The sequence below is a fragment of the Chiloscyllium punctatum genome, chromosome 32 (genome assembly GCF_047496795.1).
Source record: "Chiloscyllium punctatum isolate Juve2018m chromosome 32, sChiPun1.3, whole genome shotgun sequence".
Lineage (NCBI taxonomy): Eukaryota > Metazoa > Chordata > Chondrichthyes > Orectolobiformes > Hemiscylliidae > Chiloscyllium > Chiloscyllium punctatum.
In genome coordinates, this window is record NC_092770.1 from 64,531,703 (window position 1) to 64,553,708 (window position 22,006).

At 43.6% G+C, this 22,006-nt stretch overlaps 1 protein-coding gene across 4 annotated transcripts in view; it reads left to right on the forward strand.

The window, feature by feature from the left end:
* nrcama (neuronal cell adhesion molecule a) overlaps positions 1–22,006 on the forward strand; it is a 406,165-nt gene that overhangs the window by 24,272 nt on the left and 359,887 nt on the right. The window contains exon 2 of one of the 4 annotated variants that reach the window (XM_072552544.1): positions 1,567–1,722. The exons of the other annotated variants lie outside the window; for them this stretch is intronic. The gene's annotated coding sequence lies outside the window, so the exon portion shown is untranslated. The remainder of the gene's footprint in view (positions 1–1,566; positions 1,723–22,006) is intronic. 4 annotated transcript variants of the gene reach the window in all.

The following is a 22,006-nucleotide window of genomic DNA, read 5'->3' on the forward strand; positions in this document are numbered from 1 at the left end:
ATGACTTGTCCGGACTTGTCCGACCTGCCTATCTTCTTTTCCACCTATCCACTCCACCCTCTCCTTGACCTATCCCCTTCATCCCCTCCCCCACTCACCCATTGTACTCTATGCTACTTTCTCCCCACCCCCACCACCCTCTAGCCTATCTCTCCACGCTTCAGGCTCACTGCCTTTATTCCTGATGAAGGGCTTTTGCCCGAAACGTCGATTTTGAAGCTACTTGGATGCTGCCTGAACTGCTGTGCTCTTCCAGCACCACTGATCCAGAATCTGGTTTCCAGCATCTGCAGTCATTGTTTTTACCTCACTGACAAGGTGAGCCTTTCATATGCCAGGAAATGGGAATTTGGATTTATTCCTGCTGACTCTATTGCCTGGTTGTAATGTTAGTCAATTCAAAATGGTCATGTCAGCGAAAAAGGTTTCAACTCTTCCACACGGGCCCTCAAGACTTGTCTCAATCTGTGGTCAACTGACCACTGTGGTGATCTAAGATCTATGCTTCTAGTCTTTGATTAAAATTTTTCATTTTAAATCAACAATCTCCTGTATAACATGATGATAGATGATCAAATTTGACAGCCTACATATGTTACTGAAATAAGGATATTGCACTTAGTGGAGCTGTAATCCTTTGCTTATTCTCAAAAGTAAACTCAACAATGTGCTTCATTCCTGTCAGAAGGTAACCTTTCTTCCAGCAGATGTAATGCAACTTCAGGTAAAATCCACATCTCTATCCTGCAGGATTAAAATAATCAGAACAGAAGCATTTTGGTATGAGTTATTCTTGTTAATAGGGAACTGCTCCCAAAGGAAAACTCACTGCCATCAACTTCATCTTAAAGATCAGCTTAGCTATGAAATATTTGAAAGAAGCATGATGACATAAGGAGAAAAAGAGCTTTGCATTTTGTGTGTAGCAGAGGGGCACATTACTGGTTTAGATTATTGCAAACTTGTGCATCAAATATTAATTACTTGTGAATTGCACTGCATGATGTTTTGCTTTTCAATGGAGGGTACGCAAGCTGTCCTTCCATATCTTTTTTTGTTAAATCCTTTCAGGAGATTGGCCATCTCTAACAAGACCAACATTTGTTGACAGTCCATAATTGACTTGGAGCTGAAAGGCTTGCTCAGCTGTTTGAGGGTAGTTACAAATCAACCACATCGCTGTGGGAGTAAAGAAGGCAGATTTCCTTCCCCAAAGGACATAAGTGCTCCAATAAGTATTTACCACAATCGATTGTAGTTTGATAATTACTTACTTCCAAATTTGATTTGCTGGATTTCAAGGATTTTAACCTGAGTTCCAGGAGTGTTAGATAATGTTTCTGGATCATGGCTCTGGTGAAATCATCGCAATGCCACTGTTCTCCTACTGGTGTACATGTGTATGAGCTTGTTCCAGTAGAGTGGATTTGGAATACATTTTGCGGAGGAACCGGCACATTGGTTTCTCGAATGATTGATGACGTGTGGATGAATACCTGGCCTTGGAACAGAGAAGTTGTGCCAATTGAGCAGAGCCAGATGGATAACTAGTTTTATGACTTTCAGCTTCTGGAATTCTCGCGTTCACTGCTGAATGATGAGTGATGTCATCGAGAGGTTTCCCTTGCTGGATGGAGCAAAGTGGAAGTGAAGGCTTTTTGAACTGGTCATTCCAATCCTTGCCTCCAACGCGCCCTTAAAAGCTGAACCTCCTTCGAACAGGCAAGTGAATTCATGAACTAGTGATTGATTTGACTTCATGCCGACTAGGGCGACTTTGCCAAGTCGAGAGCCATGTCAAGGCTCCCTGTCAGGCAGTTTCAAGTGTTTTCAAATTCTTATCTTCCTCGATGATTAAGAACTGACAGCAACTTTATTAATCAATCCCAAATGGAGTATGGGTCGTGTATCAGTAATTAATTGTCAATGTAAATTAAGCTAACAAGCTCCTCAAACATAGTGGCCTTTTCCTATCCTTTCATACTGATATTGGAATGGGGCCCAGGATTGTCTTTTTGATAAATGACCCTCCTTCCATTAAACTGCATTGTCGTCCTGCTTAGCTGCTTGTATTTTTCAATTCTGAAAATCCCCTTCAGCTATCTTCTCCTGAGGTTGTACTTTTGTAGTAGTGGAAAAGCAGTGTTATCAGGAAGTACGTTCTGACTAATTGTTTGGCATTTGGACTTTGTTTTCTGTGAAAGTTGATTCCAATTTGATGTTTTTGGTACCGGTTTAATAGTACTGAGAGGCTTGGTGGGACACTTCCGAGTGTTGTTACTCGGACCAAGAAAGGTAGAAGATTTCTGGTAGATGATTTCTGGTAGAAAACCAGAAGGGTTTTATGACCATTCAGTAGTTAGACAGCCACCATTACATGGATTGGCTTTTAATTACCAATTTATTTAATTAAATGAATAGTTGCTGGGATTGGAGTTTTATTCCAAGCCTTGGACTAGGCCAAGAATTTACCATTCGGCCTTTCTTGTAACTTGCAAGTGTTGAAAATAATATTCAGGTAGTCTTTGCATTATTGGTTCTGTTTTTTATGGTTGACATAGTGTTGATGACATTTGCTGCTTATGGTTTGTGCCACTTTAGAAATCGCAAAATGTATTTCTTGAATATCTGAACTTCAAGGCAGAAGTGCATGTTGTTGTAGGAGTTGCAGTATGCCCATGGTGTTTGCTTCATGAGAGACTATCTGTTGGACAGTGTTGTCAACAACTCAAGGCTCCCTCGACTGCAACTCTGTGGCCTTCATCACTCAGAAGGACGAGGACTGTAGATGCTTTATAGGTACCGAAAAGTTCCCCCGACCAGCCACACATTGTCCTGATGTGACATTATATGGCTGTTGCTTCACTGTTGCTGGGTCAAAATCCTGAATAGCCCTTATGGCCAGTACTATGGGTCTATCTACACCATATGAACTGCAGTGGTTCTACAAAATGGCTCCCTACCACTATTTTCTCAAGGGCAATATGGGTGCGGAATAAATTCCAGATTTGCCAGCAACGCCCACATCCTGTGAGTAGATTTTTAAAACTCAGAGTTGGAAGTAGGACATGGACAGCACTTTGAGAACATGCTACAATTACGTTTTGTCAAACAGTCTACAGAGTTAGTATGGTGTACATATGCCATTTTAAGAGGTCATACTTTAAATTGATGTTGTGTCGATGGGATATGATGTATTAGTTCCAAGACTTTGTCAGTTTGCAAACAGCAGCAGTCTACATTAGATGTAGTAAACATAGTCTCTCAAGCGGCATGGTGGCTCAGTGGTTAGCACTGCTGCCTCACAACGCCAGTGACCCAGGTTCGATTCCAGCCTTGGGCGACCGTCTGTGTAGAGTTTGCACGTTCTCCCTATGTCTGCATGGGTTTCCTCCGGGTGCTCTGGTTACCTCCCACAGTCCAAGGATGTGCAGATCAGGTTAATTAACCATGCTAAATTGCCCATAGTGCTAGGTGCATTAGTCAGAGGGAAATGGGTCTGGGTGGGTTACTCTTTGGAGGGTTGGTATGGACTAGTTGGGCCAAAGGGCCTGTTTCCACACTTTAGGGAATCTAATCACAGTGCCAGAGACCCGGGTTCAATTCCTTCCTCGGGCGACTGTGTGTGGAGTTTGTACATTCTCCCCGTGTCTGCGTGGGTTTCCTCCAGGTGCTCCGGTTTCCTCTCTCAATCCAAAAATGTGCAGGTTAGGTGAATTCGCCATACTAAATTGCCTGTAGTATTAGGTGAAGGGGTAAACGTAGGGGAATGGGTCTGAGTGGGTTGTGCTTCGGTGGGTCGGTGTGGACTTGTTGGGCCGAAGGGCCAGTTTCTACACTAAGTAATCTTTAAAAAAAAAGTAATGTAATCCAATCCCCTCCCTGGAAAGGCAAGGTTACATCTCCAACAAAAGTGTCAGAAGTGGAGGCTATTTGCACAACACAGATTATAATTTTGCAAAGAAAAATAAATCTGTAAATGAAGCCTGGTAATTCAGTGCTTAATGTAAATTCCAGGCACTTGCAGCAGTGTGATCTTCAGGCATAACTGAAAAGGGAGCTATCCAGTCAGTACTATGCTTGCTGGCCTGGCAATGTGCAGCACCACCTAATCCTGAAATAGGCTCCTCCTCGAGCAGATCACTCCAATCCTGCAACACAGATGGATCAAATCATCCGTTCAATTCTGAACTTCGTCCGTCATTTACATCCTGGGACACTGATTTTGGATGACAGCTGTGCTCTGGGCCCATTGGCCCGGTGAATCTTGGCAGTTTCCCTGGGAGGTTCTGTGGCCCACGGCCTTTGATTGATTGGCAGCTGAGAATGGTTACAACCCCCCCCCCCCTCCGAAGCTGGCAAATGAGTTGGAACTTGCTCTGCTGTTGGGATTTACTAGGGAGGCTATCGGTGACCACACATATTGCAGCAACATTGAGAAGAGGAAAACCACATTAGTGTTTATGCCATTTTTGCAAAGACAAGTATAAGTACTAACACTTGTGTTTTTGCTCTGAGTGTTATTTATTGGTTTAACTTTTGAACAATCATTTGATTTTAAAGTTTGATTCAATCTGCTCGTGGGAGTACAGAAAGTGCATTCACATGCCACCATGCTCATACAATGGCAAATGTGTCCTGTTTGGTTGCTGGTGTTATTGGGCAGAGAAGGTACGTTCGTTTTCATGAGCTGAGAGATTAACGCAATATATTCAGCTACTGTTTTTTGCTCATTTTAACTGTACACCAAGCATAAAATTCAGGAATGCAAGAAAACCATCTTCATGCAGCGCTATCACAGCAGTGGTAAATGCAAAGCACATGGGTCAAGTGCTCCACTTCCCTGTGGGAGACATTATTTGAGCTAGTTATTAAGCACACATTATTGTTTGATCAGCAGAAAATTGCATTAGGAAAAAAATGACATTCATGTGCTTGGTTGGCAAGTAATTATGGGATTGCTACTCTGTCTAGATGCCTTCTGGCTGCAGAATGCATGTATGTGTTTTACTTTCATGCTTGAGTTTTCCAATGATGACTTCTGAAAATTTTACACATGGATTTCAGAAAACAAAACGTAGTTGTTGCGAAACGCACATGAGACCATTGGATTTCCTGGAATGTGCATGCATTTGGAGTTTGTATGTCTGAGGGTTCTATCGTTCATTTTCTCTGGATCTCAAGGGTTTAGAAGAATTGTGAGGGGAATTTAAAGGATAATCTCTAAATAATTATCATGTTGCTCAGCGAGTGGTGTCTTTTTTTCCGTTGCTAGGTCTTCTGGGAGCTGGAGCTGTCAGGCATTGAAGAGTTAGCTCCTCGGGGCGATGTGGGGAGTGGGGTGGGTGGTGGGAATATCATAGAGGCATTAAAAATAGTGAAATTTCTCATGTTTCATGAACACTTTTTTAACTTATTTTTTAATACTGTCAGACATTTGGTGGATTAAAAGACCATTTGGTCGTCGACCATTGGTGTTGCCCAATTGTACCACTTAATATGCTGGTGTTCAAATTGGTCTGACAAGTTGGATAGTTAATGGCCATCAGAAACACATGTAGCTAATCTTACGTTCTAATTTATGTTTGGGAATATCATTGCTTTTGGTTTATTTGACTACTCGGAGGATAGTTTATGCATTGTTGTGGGTGGAAGAAGAGAGAGGTGGTTTGTGCCAAGAGAGGGATTATATTTGACTTCATGACATTGTGGGATGATGTTGGAAATTCTCACTGAATTCCTCATGCTTTCATTGGAGTTATCAATGTCCATCTTTCCCCTGAACTAACTATGTTTTCATATTGTTTTGTAATTTTGCAATGAAGACATTTAATAGTTTCTTTGCTTTCCCTTGCAATCCATTGGACAACTGTGTGGATTGTATGTCAATACAGCGACATGATGGTTCAGTGGTGAGAACTGCTGCATCACAGTAGCAGGGACCCTGGTTCACTTCCACCTTTGGGCAACTGTGTGGAGTTTGCATATTCTCCCTGTGTCTGCGTAGGTTTCCTCCCACAGTCCAAAGGTGTGCAGGTTAGGTGGATTTTTTTGGCCACACTAAATTGTCCATAGTGTCTGGGGGTATGTAGGTTGGGTGGGTTGGCCCTGGGAATTCCCGCATTCCAAGGATAGGGTAGGGGAGTCGGGGTGGGTCTGGATGGGATGCTCTTTGGCAGGTTGGTATGGACTGAATGGCCTGCTTCCACACTCTAGGGATTTTGTGATGGGTGTGTCAAATGCTTACATTTAAATCTAGGTCTACAATTAATGACTTGATCCTTCCAAAAAGGCATTGGTAAATGTTACTGTTGCCTTATGCAGTTTATCCTGTCTGACTTCCTTAACCTACCTTACTCCATTGGAAGTGTACTTTGACTTTTCCATGGGTGGTTCTGTCACGTTTTGGAACTGAGTCCTATAGTTTATGCCCTGCATGAGATCAGGGCAGATTTGGGGTTTAAAAACCAATCAAATTCCCAGAGCCTAGTTTGTGGTAAGTCCCATTGTTAAAAGCATCCAAGGTTAGTTGTGTTTGGAAAGAATATTGTGAGCTATTATAATAAGAGGGTGAAGTACTGATGATGGCAGTGGCAGAAAGGGGAATAATTTTGAGTGATGACTGGAGTTAATTCCGAAACATTCCATTGCATTGGCTAAAGGGCAATTTTCCAAAGATATATCAGTAATATGCCAAGTAAGTTTGGCATGCGTTCATGCCATTTATCATTTTGATAGAAAGACTGAGTAAGTGGCAGGGTTAACTACAGCAAGGAAAAATGATAGGTTGAAGGGATTATTCATAGTCTTTAAAATAATTAAACTGAGTCTGCACAAGATAAAACAATGGCATATTTAACGCCTATACAACTTAGGTTTTATTTTGCATGTATTGGTGGTTTGCACTAAGTGGAGGAGAAAGTGAGGGCTGCAGATGCTGGAGATCAGAGTCGCGAGTGTGTTGCTGGAAAAGCACAGCAGGCCAGGCAGCATCCGAGGAGCTGGGGAATTGATGTTTCGGGCATAAGCCCTTCATCACAATAAGTCTTTGATTTTGGTTTACTTTTGTTTTGTTTCATATTCCAATGGGGAAATGGAACTTTTCCCACTCTGAGCATTCCAGGTCAATTGCCAGATGCAGTGTAAAATGCCCTCCACCCTTGCCAGCATTGTTACTTTGTTCTAACCTTGGGTTTACAATTCTGACTGTATCTCCCACGTTAGTCCTTGTCAGCCTTATCCTGAGCTCAATTGCAATTTAGATATGCAGCTATTTGGAACTGGAATAATGGTGCGTATTTGTCATTTTGATATGTATCTTATTAATCTGATTCTTGCACAAAGCAATGTGGGTGGCACGGTGGCTCAGTGGTTAGCACTGCTGCCTCACAGCACCAGGGTCCCAGGTTCAATTCCAGCCTCTGGCGACTCTGTGTGGAGGTTACACCTTCTCCCCATGTCTGCGTATGTTTCCTCCTGCAGTCCAAAGATGTGCAGGCCAGGTGAGTTGCCCATTGTGTTTTACCATGCTAAATTGCCCATCATGTTTGGTCCATTAGTCAGAGGGAAATGGGTCTGCGTGGGTTACTCTTCGGAGGGCCGGTGTGGACTGGTTGGGCCGAAGGGTCTGTTTCCACACTATAGGGACTCCAATCTAAAAAAAACATGGGAATGACTACGGTTCTAAATCCAAAGAGCTTATTCATAGAATGTGAGATACATCTTTGAATTTTTAGAAGTTCTAATGTAGAATCTGCAGGGTTTTACAGGTCTTCACTCTTCACTGAGCTTTGTGTGGAGTCAGCCATTAGATACTTACCACCTCCAGTAGGTTTAAGCGATCAAGCACTATTACATAGATCAGTGGGCAGACCTGCCCACTGAATGCCTATTAAACACTATAGGCATGTCTGGTCAAACACATTTCACATGGGATCTTAGTGAAAGAATACTTGCATCTCATCAACTTGGTTAAAAAGGCGAAAGTTTAGCATCTAACTCAATTACTCAAGTTAATGCTTTAATTGAGTTCCCAAAAAAATGCACAATGGTTTGTATGTGAAAGGCTCTTTGTTGGTGCAAATTGTTCTGCAGTCCCCTAAATCCCACCTAATTCTGTTTCTCAGTGGCACCTTTTTATATTTTACAGTTAGCCATAGTTGGAGGACTGTTGGGTGGAGTGGCCTGGGGAGGGGAAAGGAAAAGAAAGACAAACGTTGGCTGATTTCTTCTTTCTTGGCACTACTTCTACGGCCCTGAGTTAGAAACTGAGCATGTCCGGCTCGGATCAGCTGGATTGATCTTTAGTGCTCAAATATTTAGTCATGGTTTGGAGGTGCCAGTGTTGGACTGGGGTGTACAAAGTTTAAAAATCACAGAACACGAGGTTGTAGTTCAATAGGTTTAATTAGAAGCAGTAGCTTTTGGAGCGCTGCTCCTTCATCAGGACAATCACCTGATGAAGGAGCAGTGCTCTGAAAGCTAGCGCTTCCAATTAAACCTGTTGGACTATAACCTGGTGTTGTGATTTTTAACTTCAAATATTTAGCTACGTGTGAGGAACCACTTCAAGGTTTCTGAGGCGAGTGGAAACATCTCGACTAAAGTCAAGCACATTAAGAGAAAGAAGATTAGAGGAGAAAAGGTGCTGTTTAACATTCACAAGTTAGCACCTTACTGTCATTTTGGATGAGAAAAGATTTAAGCAGTGAGAAATTCAGTCCTGCAATGGTCTTGCAGACAGACTGATCGCGCAAGTGCAAGTGATTCTGAACCACTTGAACTGTGGACCCCCTTGAGCTGCCTAATGAGGAACCCTACCCAGTTTGTCTTGAGTGCAGTTGGTTGTGTTGTCCCAGTCTCTGCAAACAGTGCTCCCCTGCTTCAGTCGCAAACAAAGACGCCTGGGATGTTGAACGTTATTGAAAGGAAGACTCTGTGGGATCCAAATTTGTCAAAGGCAATTAAAAGGAATGACCTTACAGTGGCTTTATTCATGCAGTTTGCCTGAAAATATCCCTTCAAAAAGCTGTGTGCACTTTTATTTTCCAAAGAATTTGGGCTGCTCCTTAAGCTGCCATCTTTGTACCCCTCCCAGGGGGAATCAGTATATTTGCGTTAATTGCATTTTTGTCTCTCGCTAGAGGCAATGGAATACAAGAGAGGGTAGGATGTTTGCACTCAGTAAGACAGCATAAGGCTGACTATTCTTGACTTCTGTCTGTCCACGTGAATACATGGGTGGAGGTAGAGCTCGAGTGTGTGCAGCCTTCGATGTTAAAAGCGTTCACCCATAGTAGAATGGACATGTCAGTGAGGTACTTGATGGTGGAGCCTGAGTTCAAGTTAAAGCCCATGCCCTTCAGAGATGAGGGGATGGGGGAAAAATCTTTTTGTGACTTGTAAGAAGCCAGAGCAGAGTTCAGCCATTCGGCCCATCCATCCTGCTGCACCATTCAATGGGAATCATCTGATCCAGTCATCTTCAACTCCACTTTCCTGCCTCTTTCCCCGCAACCTTTGCTCTTTTTAAAAGTCTGTCTTCACGGTGAATATGTTTAATAACCCTTAAGGACATTTCAAACACGTTACAACCGGTGAAGCACTTTCTGAAACATTATTGCATTTAATTTTATAACCGTGACGATGCACACAGCAAACCCCTCCAAACCGCAGTGTGCAACATCAAGCTGGCAGAGTGTAGAGAGAGGGGATGAGGCAGCTTCTAATTTTGATGTATTTTGTTTACTATTGTCGCTTTGGCTAATTTATGCTCAGAGTGTGGGTTGTTCCACCACCAGTATGTTAGCTATTTTGATAATGCATCTGCTTTCCTTTCTTAAGAGTACTTTCTTTAACACACTAAGAAAGTCTGTTACACTGCACTTCAATGAAAAATAATTCAAATACGCTGCAAGATACAAGTGGATTTCTGTGCACTTAAAACTCGCTGGGTATAATGCCTCTCTGCCACTCTCCATACTGCCGAGTGATTAGCCAAGCAGAGTTGTATTCTGGTCGCATTGCTCAGCTTTGTGCTATTGAGGGTTGCCCAAGTCTTTTCAGCAGTTTACCTCAATAGAATACTGAAAGGAGGAGACAGAACAAAGGGGCTTCTGTTTCTCCTCTTTTCCCCCCTTGCTGGGCTGTTGTTGGTTTTTCCCGATAAGAGTGTGTGGTTTGGGGGGTGGTGCGGTTGGGGAGACGGAGTGTCGGTAGGTGGGGGCTGGCAAGGGATCAGAGCCGAGGAACCAAAATAAAACAGAGTCGACATATTGTGCGGCAGTCCAGAGCACCGACTAATTCTGCTGCCACTTCGCTTTTGAAAGACACAAAAAGACGAGGAGTTGCTGCTGATGGGAACGGGGGGGTGAATTTAAGTTGATGGAGCAATGCACTGCCTGACTTAGCCTCTCTGTTTATTTGCAGTCGCTGAAGTGAGGAGGCATGAAGCAGTGTTAAAATGGAGGTCAGGTGCTGCTCCGCAGTGTATATCATCTGTGAATTAGCAACAACTTGTTTTGTTCTTGGCTGGCATGGAGAGACCATGAGTTGTGTCACTGTGTATTTACACCAGCCGTCCATGTGATTGTTCTCCCTCAGCCTCCACTGCCATTGTAAGGGGCGGAGCTGTGATCCTGTGAATTTCCAGCCTGCAGCTTTGCTTTTGCAAATCTCAGTTCACCAGTGAATCTCATTCATTGATGCTGATTGTGTCCCTCCTCTTTTCTTTTTCAAAAGAAAACCTCCTCATTTAAGTTATGGAAGTTATTTGCAGGTCGTGACACATGGGGGCTACAGCTGCAAACGGAGCTGGGCAGCGGCCCCTTACACATAACTGCAGGCATGGTCTTGGCAGCGGTTACTGTATGCATCAAAATGAGTTGCCTCTGGCAATCCATTCGCTACATCATCAAACCCATAGACTGTCCAGGTTCAGAGTCCAGACTTGCTTTGACAATTGTCCTTGGCTTTTCCCCCTAGGGCTCAAGCTTGTCGCTCTTTGACAAGTCATCCAGCATAGAGAAGAAATGGCTTTATTGTGAGCAATGAATCCTTTCCTGCCTTGCCTTTTGTGCATGACAGCAGTAAAACAGAAATGCCACCAGTGTGTCAGAGGGGAATGTTGGAATCGTTGCAGGGTCTTCAATCTTACGACAGCGTGGTAAGCAAGAAGAGGAGAAGACAAAGAAAACAATAGCAATTGAAGATAAATTTATCGTTTCTGCTGCTCACAAGCCCTACCATTGGAAACTGACAGGTGAGAGAGCAGATCCCACATCATAGATAAGTGTGCAGATAGGTTAGTAATAGATGCCACGAAAGAGCTGAAAAGAGAGATGCTTGCTAGTTCACCTATGCTGTGTGGTTTAATCATTGACTTAAACTGAAATAATTTCCTTCTGTCATCCAGCCAAACTGATCGAGACTGTTCCAGCCTCACTTCAGGTTCTGTAAAAAGTTTAATTGATGTTGATTTTTACAACAGGCTTTGGGGAGCGAAGAGAAGCTGACCAGGTCTGGGTGAGTTGTATCGCAGGCTGTTGTGGGAGATTTCTAAATCGCCTCCCCTGCACTCAGAGATCTGGAGGGCAGTTGTGGTTTCCCTTTACACCACAGGTGGTGGAGAGATAGAGCAGTGAATTCTAGACTGGTAAGTCTAACCTCAGTGGTGGGGGAAACTATTTGAGAAAACAATGAAGCAGAAAATTAATCTCCATTTTCGACAGGTGAGGTTTGATCAGGGATAGTCAGCATGGCTTTGTCAGAGGGAGGACGTGCCAACAAATCTGGAATTTTTTGCGGAGGTGGCCAAGTGCTTTTGGATGAGGATAGGGCACTTAATGTAGTTTATCTGGATTTCAGAAAGGCCTTTGGCAAGATCTCACCCGGGACACTGATAAAAGGTAAAAGCTCATGGGATCCACGGTAACTTGGCAAGGTGTGTCCAAAATTGTCTTAGTGACAGGAGACAGGGTGGTGGTGGTGGAAGGCTGTTTGTGTGACTGGAGCCCAGTGTGCAGTCCTGTGCCACAGGGATTTGAGCTGGGTCATTGTTTGTGATATTCATGAATGGATGAGAATTTGGAGGAATGACAAGTTTGCCGATGACTTAAAGGTGTTAGGTTACAGGGGGATATTAACGGATTGGTCAAAGTGGGCAGATCAGTAGCTGGAATTTAACCCTCATAAATGTGAGGTGACACACTCTAGATAAAGGAAGAAGACGCTCCGACTTGGTGAATGGTAGGAGCTCTGAGGAACACAGGGATGTTGGGGTGCTTGTCCACAGATCCCTGAAGGTGGCTGGGTGGGTTCAGAGGGTGGTTAAGAAGGCACACAAAATAATTGTCTTTATCTGTCATGGTGGAGATTATAACAGGCAACCAGCTCATGTTAGAGCTGTGCAGAACTTTGGTTAGATTGCAGCTGGAGTACTGTTTTCAGTTCTGGTCACCACATTCTAGGAAGGGTGTGGCTCCATTGGACAGAGTGTGGAGGCGATTCACCAAGTTCTGGCCTGGGATGGAGCAGTTTACCTGGATTAGTTTGGGTTGTTTTCTTTTAGAGCAGGGGAAGTGGAGAGGGGTTCCTGAGAGAAGTGTATAAAATTGAGGGGCACGATCAGAGTGAATAGAAAGCAGCTGCTCCTCTAAGGTGAAGGGTCAATAACTGACGTAATTTTCAGGCAACAGGCAGGAGGTTTAGAGGGGATTTGAGAGAAATCTTTTTCACCCAGAGAATGGTGGGGTTCGGGAATATACGGTCTTGCAAAAGCAGGAAACGTTCAAAAAAAAATACTTGGATGAGCACTTCATTCAAGGCTGTGGGACTGGTGTTGATAGTATTTTTTAAGGTGGTACAGACTTGATGGACTGAAGGGCCTCTTCTGTACTGTTTGATGCAACGATCAGCTGAATTCTTGATCCTGATAATCCCTTTTGAAATTGCCTGAAATATAGGTAGGGGACATGCATGGTTCATACATCCATCTTCTCCTTTTACAGTCCGTTGGGACTGAGGATGACTTATTTGCCTGTTGATTCGATGGGTTCTGAGATTTCTGATCAATCCAAAATAAAAACAGAAACTCAGCAGGTCTAGCAGCATCTGTGGGGAGAAAGCAAAGGTAACACTTTGAGGCCAGTGACTGTTGCAAACTGGCAGCATCTAGGAAACAATGGTAATTTATATTGAAGAAGTGATGGGGTGGAAAGAGGTGAGTGGATAGGTGAAATGGAGCCCAAAGAGAGAGAGAGAGAAGGCTAGTCAAACAATTGGATTATTAAAAGCAAACCAAGACAGAAGAGAAGCTGAACAAATGACTATTGGCACGAGGGTAGGCTATACTGAAAGCGACCCTCATCATGACCGGACGAGAGTGCGGAGCGGGTACAAGACACAGAAGAATGGATTCCGATTCTAAAGTTATTGGACTTGACTTTGCGTCCTAGAAGCTGCAGGTACCCCAAGCAGAAGGTGAGGTGCCGTTCTTCCAGCTTATGCTGAGGCTCACTGCAGGAAGCCTGCGACACATGTTGGCCAAGGGACAGGGCGGTGTGTTGAAGTAGCAGGCAACTGGAAACTCAGCCGTTTTTGCAAACAGAAAGTTAAGTGTTTTGAAAAATGCTCACCCAGTCTGTTTCAGCTTCATCAATGTAGAGGAGATCATGTAGTGAGCAGCGAATACAGTAAACTAGGTTGAGTGAAGGGCAGGTAAGTCTCTACTTCATCTGGAAGGTGTGTCTGGGGCCTTGGATAGTGAGGAGGGAGGAAGTAAATGGGCAGGTATTACACCTTTGTTGAATGTATGGGAAGGTGCTGCAGTGGGAGTGATGGAAAAGAGGACCAGAGTGTCCCAGAAGGAATGATCCCTGTGGAATGTAGACAAGGGAGGGCAGGGGAATATATGTCTGGTTGTGGAATCTGACTGGAGGTGGCAGAAATGCCTCCTTATGATCCTTTGGATGCAGAGGTTATGGGGTGTTAAGTGAGGATTAGGTGAGGGTCAGACACCGCTAAAGGCTCTGTAGACCACAGTGCTGGGGAATCCTTGGTTGAAGAAAATTGCAGATGATTGAGGCTCCCCTGAGGAAGCTGACGTCATCAGAATAGACGTGACGGAGTTGGTAAAACTGTGAAAAATGGGATTTATCCCTTACAGGAAGTTGAGAAAGTCCAGGTAACTGAGAGAGTCTGGGGGTCCGTAACGGATATCGGTGGTCAGCTGAACCCCAGAAGCAGAGGCGTCAAGGAAGGAGTCTGCGATGAACTAGGTGGAGGTGAGAGCAGGATGGAAATGGGAAGCAAAATAGATACGTTTTTCCAATTCTGAACAAGAGGGAAGCAGCACCAATGATCACATCGGTGTACCAGAGGGAAAACTTGTTGGGGCCCGAGTTGGACCGGAACAAGAAATGTTCTGTCTACCCATGTGGATAAGACCAATATGTTATGGGCAAACGGTGTCTCACGCTGGGCAGCTGGAGATGAGTCATTCCAAGGTGTGTGCCCTCTATCACTGACACCTCAGTTTCTCCCGTGTAAGTTCTGGTTGAATCTGAGTTTAATTTCATTCTATGATCAAGTGCCCTCCATGTTGATTGGTTATAGACTCGCATCTCTCATGGGTTGGTGGGATGTTTGACACCTGCAGGAATGCTCTGAGAGCACCCAGTAAAGCATTTCTGCTCTCCTCTTGGAGTCTTCTCTCAAGTTAATTGTTATTATAACAATGTACTGTACCCTGGAAAGGAATCTATTCTTTTTGGAAAGGAGGGGAGAGAATCAGCACTGTCCTTGTATATTGGTAATCAAAGACATGTATTCAGCATGGATGGGGCTAATGCATGAAAACAAAATGACTGTGCTTGTATGGCTCCTTTCATACCTTAGAATACCACAAGGACATGATAGCTAAAGGAATCCCTTGTAGCTACTGTTGTAATATATACAAAGCTGAAGTCAATTTGTGGACAACATACTCCCACTAGAAGGAAAATTACCACATCATTGGAATTAGTGGTGTTTGCCAGGATCACCATTTGGCCAGGACATAGAATAAACGTGGAGCCTTTTGACCACCAGCCTTGATATTGAAAACTGATAGGCCAAGCTCCTATGTCACAGCAATGTCCTTGTTTTTCTTCAAATTGTGCTTTGGATTGTTTATGCCATTTGTCGATGAGACAGGGCTTTGGTTTGGCACCTGTTCGCAAAGGTAGCATCACTGACCGTGTGGCACTCTTGCCATTGCATTTGTGTGGACTGTGTTGGAATATTTCTTGATTGCTGGCATGAGAATGCAGTTTGACATCTGGAAGGCAGCTGGACAGAGCTTCACAGGCACCTGTCACTTTGATACAGCATACAAAAGAAACTAGCCACCTCAATTTTTAACATCCAATGGGGCATGACTCTGAGATAGTGAGGACTGCAGATGTTGGGAGAAGTCAGGGTTGATAAAGTGTGGCCCTGGAAAAAGCACAACAGCATCTGAGGAGCGAGTGGGTCGCATTTCTGACATGACTGTTGCTGAATTCCCAACAGAAATATCTTCGGGCCACAGATGATCAGAAATCTAATCAGCAACTTCAGCAAGTTTAGGTCAGACTCTCCTTTTTGACTCCCCAAAGGGTGTGTACCAACTACAAGGGTATGTGGCAGGGATCTGATGGAATATGCTACAGTTGTCTGGGCGGGTGCAGATCCGACAACACTTAAGCTCGATACTGAACAGCAGCAACAAAGGCCCTCCTTCCAGCAGCTTGGACAATGACTCAGCAAGTCTTCTTTAACAGCACTTTCTAAACCTGTAAGAGCTATCATCTTGAGCGACCAAGAATAGAAAGGAGCACATTTGCCCCCACGCCGCATATCATCCTGACCTGTTTTTCCTTCACTGTCACTGCGTTAAAGTCCTGGCACCCCCCTCCCCCTCTCCCTGTCAGCACCGTAGGTGTTCCCACACCATGTGGGTTGGAGCAGTTCCTCACAGTCATTGATTGCTATCACCTTGAGGGTAATTAGTGATGATCAGTAAACACCAGTGGGGCCTGCATCCCTCTAATAAATAAACATATTTTAAAGATTAAACAATGGAATAATATATTACTATAGAAACACTTTTGGCTGAACCTTTATTGAACATAGTCATTGAGCTGTTCAGCATGGAAACATACCCTTCGGTCCAACTTGTCCATGCCAATCAGATATCCTAACCTAATCTAGTCCCATTTGCTAGCACTTGGTCCATATCCCTCAAAACCCTTCCTATTCATATACCCATCCAAGATACCTTCTAAATGTTGTTGTAATTGTACCAGTTTCTACCACTTCCTCTGGAAGCTCATTCCATACACTGGCACCCCCCGTCTGAAAAGGTTGCCCTTTAGGTCCCATTTAAATCTTTCCCCCCTCACATTAAACGTATGCCCTTTCCTTCTGGACTTTCCCCACCCCAGGGAAAACACCTTGGCTATTTATGCTATGTCCCTCATGATTGTACAGACCTCTCTAAGGTCATTGTCGACATTTTTGACTGCAGCTCTCTTTTTGTCAACTGTTGATTTGCTTTGAGTCAATGTGAACTTAAAGTGATAAGTGTAGATGATGGGTGCCAGTGATATTTAAACCATTGGATCCCTATCTGGGTGAAAGGTTTGTTCTTCTGTGGAAGATATTTTGGGAATATTTGCTCCAGGTTTTGTTTGATTCAGATGGGCCTAGCCAGCTTGCTTGTCACACAAGGGTTTTGCTGCTGGTAGACTGAATGTTGGAGGGCCCATGGCCAGAAGAGGTGAGGGTTTTTGCAGTATTGTGCATGACTCTGAGATAGTGAGGACTGCAGATGTTGGGAGAAGTCAGAGTTGATAAAGTGTGGCACTGGAAAAAGCACAACAGGTCAGGCAGCATCTGTTGCTAGGCAAGGTTATGGAGATGGGACAGATAATTGAATTTGATTGTGACTATTATGGTTGATTGATCTCAGTTAGCTGGGCAGCTAGTCTATAAGTAGAATTGACACCAACAGCGTGGGTTCAATTCCTGCACTAGCTGAGGTTACTTTGAAGAGCTCTGCTTCTCATCTGAGGTACGGTGACCCTCAGGTTAAACCATCACTGGTTGTCTAATGAGAGAACATCCCTATGGTCAGATAAAACTATAACAACTTGACTTTCATAGTCATGAATGGAAATTTGTTAGTTGTCGTCATCTGCTTTTAACTGTGTGTCTTGCTTTATTGTTTCTGAAGATGGTTCGGACATTACTGTATGGTTAGAGTCACATATTGTCCATATAGAATAAGATTAGATTCTCTACAGTGTGAAAGCAGGCCCTTCGGCCTAACAAGTCCACACCGACCATTCGAAGAGTAACCCACCCAGACCCATTTCCCTCTGACTAATGCACCTAACACTATGGCAATTTTAGCATGGCCAATTTACCTGGCCTGCACATCTTTGGACTGTGGGAGGAAACTGGAGCAAACCCACGCAGACAGTCGGCCAAGGCTGAACTTGAACCTGGGACCCTGGTGTTGTGAGGCAGCAGTGCTAACCACTGAGCCACCGTGCCAATTCCTTTTCCTAAGGCGTATTAGTTAATGAGATTGTTTTATGCAACAATCCAATAGTTTCATGGCCATTGTGTCTGTATCAACGCTGAGTGAACACTGTGACTTAGTGCAGTTTTCCTGCCTCCCACCCCCCCCCCCCCCCCCCCCCCCCGCCCCCGCAAATACCTTTTCATGTTATCTCTATTCAAATAATAATCTAATGCTCCTTTGAATGTCTCAGTTGAACCTGCTCCAACAATATTTCCAGGCAGTGGATTCCAGACTTGAGCTCCTCATATGGAAAAGGTCATTCACATCTTGCATTTGATTCTTGTGGAAAACACTTAAAACTCATTTTTGATCCATTCCCAAACAGGAACTTTTGTTTTTACCTATCTATTCTCTCCAGCTTCCTCACGATTTTGAAAACTTTGGGTCTCCTCTTAGTCAATTTCTCTCCAATCTGTCTTCATAACTGAAGTTTCTCATCCCTGGAACCCTTCTTGTAAATCTCTTATGCATGCACTTCTTCCTATAACGCGGTGCCCAGCCACCTACACGATACTCCCGCTGAGATCTAACAAATATCACAAGTTCACCATCACCTCCTTGCTTTACCACTACCTTTCTATTCCTCTTTTTTTTTTCCTTTAATTAATAATTAAATTTAAACTCCCCAGCTGCTGTGATGTGAGATTTCTGTTTTGACAGACTTCTGAATTAGTCATCCGATAACATGACCGCAAGGCTAATGTTCCCAGACCTCTGCACTTGGGATTAGCCATGATTTAATTGAAGCGTGAGACAGAATGGAGGGGCTGATTGGTCTACTCCTGACTCGATGTTTCTGTGCTTTATTGTCAGACAAAAGGTGTCACTATCTCTGAATCTTCCCGATGTTGACTGGGCGTCTCTAAGGATACGAAAGGGTTAATACTTGATACATTAGACCTCACCCATGTGGTGATGTCATGGGGACTTGACAGGAGAGGAAAGTAGGATCTCTTGGGAGACAGACATAAGGCTATGTCCTCCCTATAGTCTTTGTATCCCTATATAACCTATATATAGCCTGTGAATAGTTGCATGTGATAAACTGTATCTTGTTTTCTGTTTTAAATTGAAACACCTTTTTTAAAACAAAGTAAATTTCCCTCTTCCAAATAGAGTAAAGCTCCCTGTCCACTGTTCCCATCAAACAGTCTCCGAACAGGATCATATACGGAATGAAGCTTCCTCTATGCTTTCCTTTTAAAATAGAAAGTCAAAACAAAAGTTAAACAGCCCCTGCTGGGAACTGTATCCCCCAAAAAACAACACAAATGAGCAGTTTAATGGAATTTTGTATCATGAAACAGATATTTACTACATTAAAATGAAACTTTTCAAGCTAATGATTCTCTGAGCCCCGACAGTGCCCACTGCTCTCTAAAGGCCTGGACTTTTGCATTGAGCATCACATGCTTGCTGTCCGGAGACACATCATCACAGACATAACCGCAAAAGATGGGCAGGCAGTCAGGAGTAATGACCCCATCCACAGCTCCTCTTGTTAGACACCCCACACACCCCAAACCCACCACGCGCGTGCGCACATATACCACGCACACCACCCGCATGCGCCCCCCCCACCACGCGTGCACACGCACACCCCACCCACCACACCCACACAGACACAACCATGTAAGTCCCGCAGTTGTTTTGAGTTTTTGTGTCATATTTAACTCAGTATCACATCTCTCCCAAGTCAGATGTTACACAAAGCCAGGTTATAGTGCAACAGGTTTCTGTTAAATCACAAGCTTTTGGAGCGCTGCTGCTTCATCAGGTAAAATCACTGCATGTCTCCACTTGTCACTTATTCCTTCCTGTCTTCAGATCAGCAGTCTACAAAAGGTGAGCTGCAGATAAAAACGTTGACTATGTTCGATACAAGTTCAGCCAAAAATGTTTCAATAGTAGTATATTATTCCACTCTTTTTTAAAAAAAATTTTTAAATACGTTTATGTATTGGAGGGATGCCGGCCCTAACTAACTGTTTCCTAGCTGCCATCAGTTCCAAGGGTCACTGGACCCCACTGGACATTAAATCTGATTTCTCTCCACCGATGCTGCCAGACCTGCTGAGCTTTTCCAGCAATTTCTGTTTTTGTCCCTGAAGTACCCCGGTGTTTGGAAGGATAATGGATAGTAGGGCAGCCAACACCAGTGGAGCTTGTTTTAATCATAGGGCCATCACATACAGCGTTCAGGACTTGGGTGTGTTTGGTCATTGATTTTGTTTTTGTAGAAGCAGTGCAATTTAAATGTAAATTGTAATTGAGATTCATCCGTTGATTTTTATGAAATTCAGATAAATATTCAGAGCTCGAGGCTTTAGGGAGTAGTAACATTGCAGATTATTAATCTGACTGATGAAAGAGCTGCCTAGAAATTTCTGATGAAATGAGTATGATTAAATGCACAGTGTTTGCATTGATTTCTAACCCAATCATACTGTAGATATTATTTATCATCTTTCATTTTTCATAATTTATCATATAATCACAAGGCACTTTCTAATTTTGAGTTGAGTTTAGGCAAGCTTTAAACTTTTACTTATTATTTAATTTGGATGACTGCTCAATCAATCATTCGAAGATGATGAAAATATCACTTATGCTGCAAAAAAAAAGCAAGTTTGCTTTCCATTTTAACAAAAGTGACATTGGGCGAGCAGCTTAAAGGTCAAGATTTCACATCTTGCCCCAGAAGGGATGAAATTAAATTCAATAAATCTTGGCGATTAATGTGGGCCAGTATGAGAACTGATATTTTATCCCAACGGACTCACCAGTAATCCTTCCGGGAAGGGTACCTGCCTGTTCGTGAATGCAGTACAGCTTATACCTGCCTTCAAAGCCATGCTATGTAGTTGCCTCCAAATGCCTTCAGGGCGTTTGTGGATGAGCAATAGAATAGGGCCAGTCTCGCCCACAGCCCAAGAACTAATAAAGAAAGCTCCATTAAAAATGTAGTTGTGCGTATAAATTAAATTGTAAGTGCACATTTATGTGACATTTTTCTGAGAACGTCAGAAACTCTACAGAGGCTGGTATCCTGGCACCAAGCCTCCCTCCAGTCACACTGATCCAGCTCCCTCTCAGCCAGCTCTGAGTGAACTGAAACACTGTCACTCCTTTGTAATCTAATCCAGTCAGGGAGCCCTGGCTGACAGATCAACAGCCCCAATCAGGAAACTCATATTCTGAGGTCCACCTGGCTAACTTCTTTACAGTCATGACAATCTCTATTGGTAAGTTTATCTCAAACTCACAATTCAAGCATTGTTTGAAAATTTGACTGCACTGTGTCAGCAATTTGTAGGCTGTGAAGCACCCTGGGACATCATGAGGCTGTGAATAGATGTCAAACCATTTCTTCTTTAAGTAAATATCTGTTTGCATTTAATGATTTTTTTAATTCATAGTTATTTATCCCTGAAGACATTGGCTCAACTCAGGGTGCAGGTTTGGAATGGGTGCTCTCATCTTGCCAATCTGAGCATGACTGTGGGATAGTAGGCCAATCAGCTGTGGGAAGGGTCATTACAGTGAAAGATTAGGGACCGAGTGAGGTGAATAAGCACATAGCCCAGGAGAGGGGACTGATGTTACTTTCCTCAATCCAGTGATTTTGGAGCATAGGGTGTTGTTGCACTGGCAGATTTAGGGAGGCGTGTGTGTGTTTAAAAACTAAGGGAAGCATTAGTCTTCATCTTTGATGCCTGTGGAGTCTGTGAATTATGCAAAGCCCTCTTGTGTGTAACCAGTCTGGCTCAAACCTGTGTTCCCAACCCCCTTTTTTGTTTTTATTTCTCATGTAATACAAATAGTGAGCATTTTCTGATCTTCACATTAAATTTGAAAACAGAAAATGAAAAGTGGAGTTGCAGATCCCTAAAGGGGCTACATTGAGACACTGGATATTGTGTCAGGCTTGATCCTGAAAGCTATTGTGGACCTGCTGTTTTTCAGTAGTGTGTGCGTTTTGAAATAGAATATCCTTTTGGAGCAGGTAAGCTAGGGACATCACTGCCCTGCCATTCCAGCAACCTTGTTGACATGCTAGGAGTCCTGAGTCCCAATAAGTCAGACTGGGTAAGCACGGCGAGGTTTGTGCCACTAAAGGGCGGTGGTGACCCAGATGGATTTTTACAATAGTGGTGAGCTTCTTCGTCACCGTGACGGAGACTAATTCTCAGCCTTTTTAAAAATGAATTTAAATTCCACCAGCTGCCATGTTTGGATTTGAACCCTTGCCACCAGACCATTAGCCTGGGCCTCTGGATTGCCACCAACTCCCTTAGCCTTGCCAGAATCCTCTGGGTTCAGTGACAGCATCACTAGTGTCCTCCCTGGAAGTGAACTCTACAAATATTCAGGAAGTGCTCTGACTTGGAGTTCAGT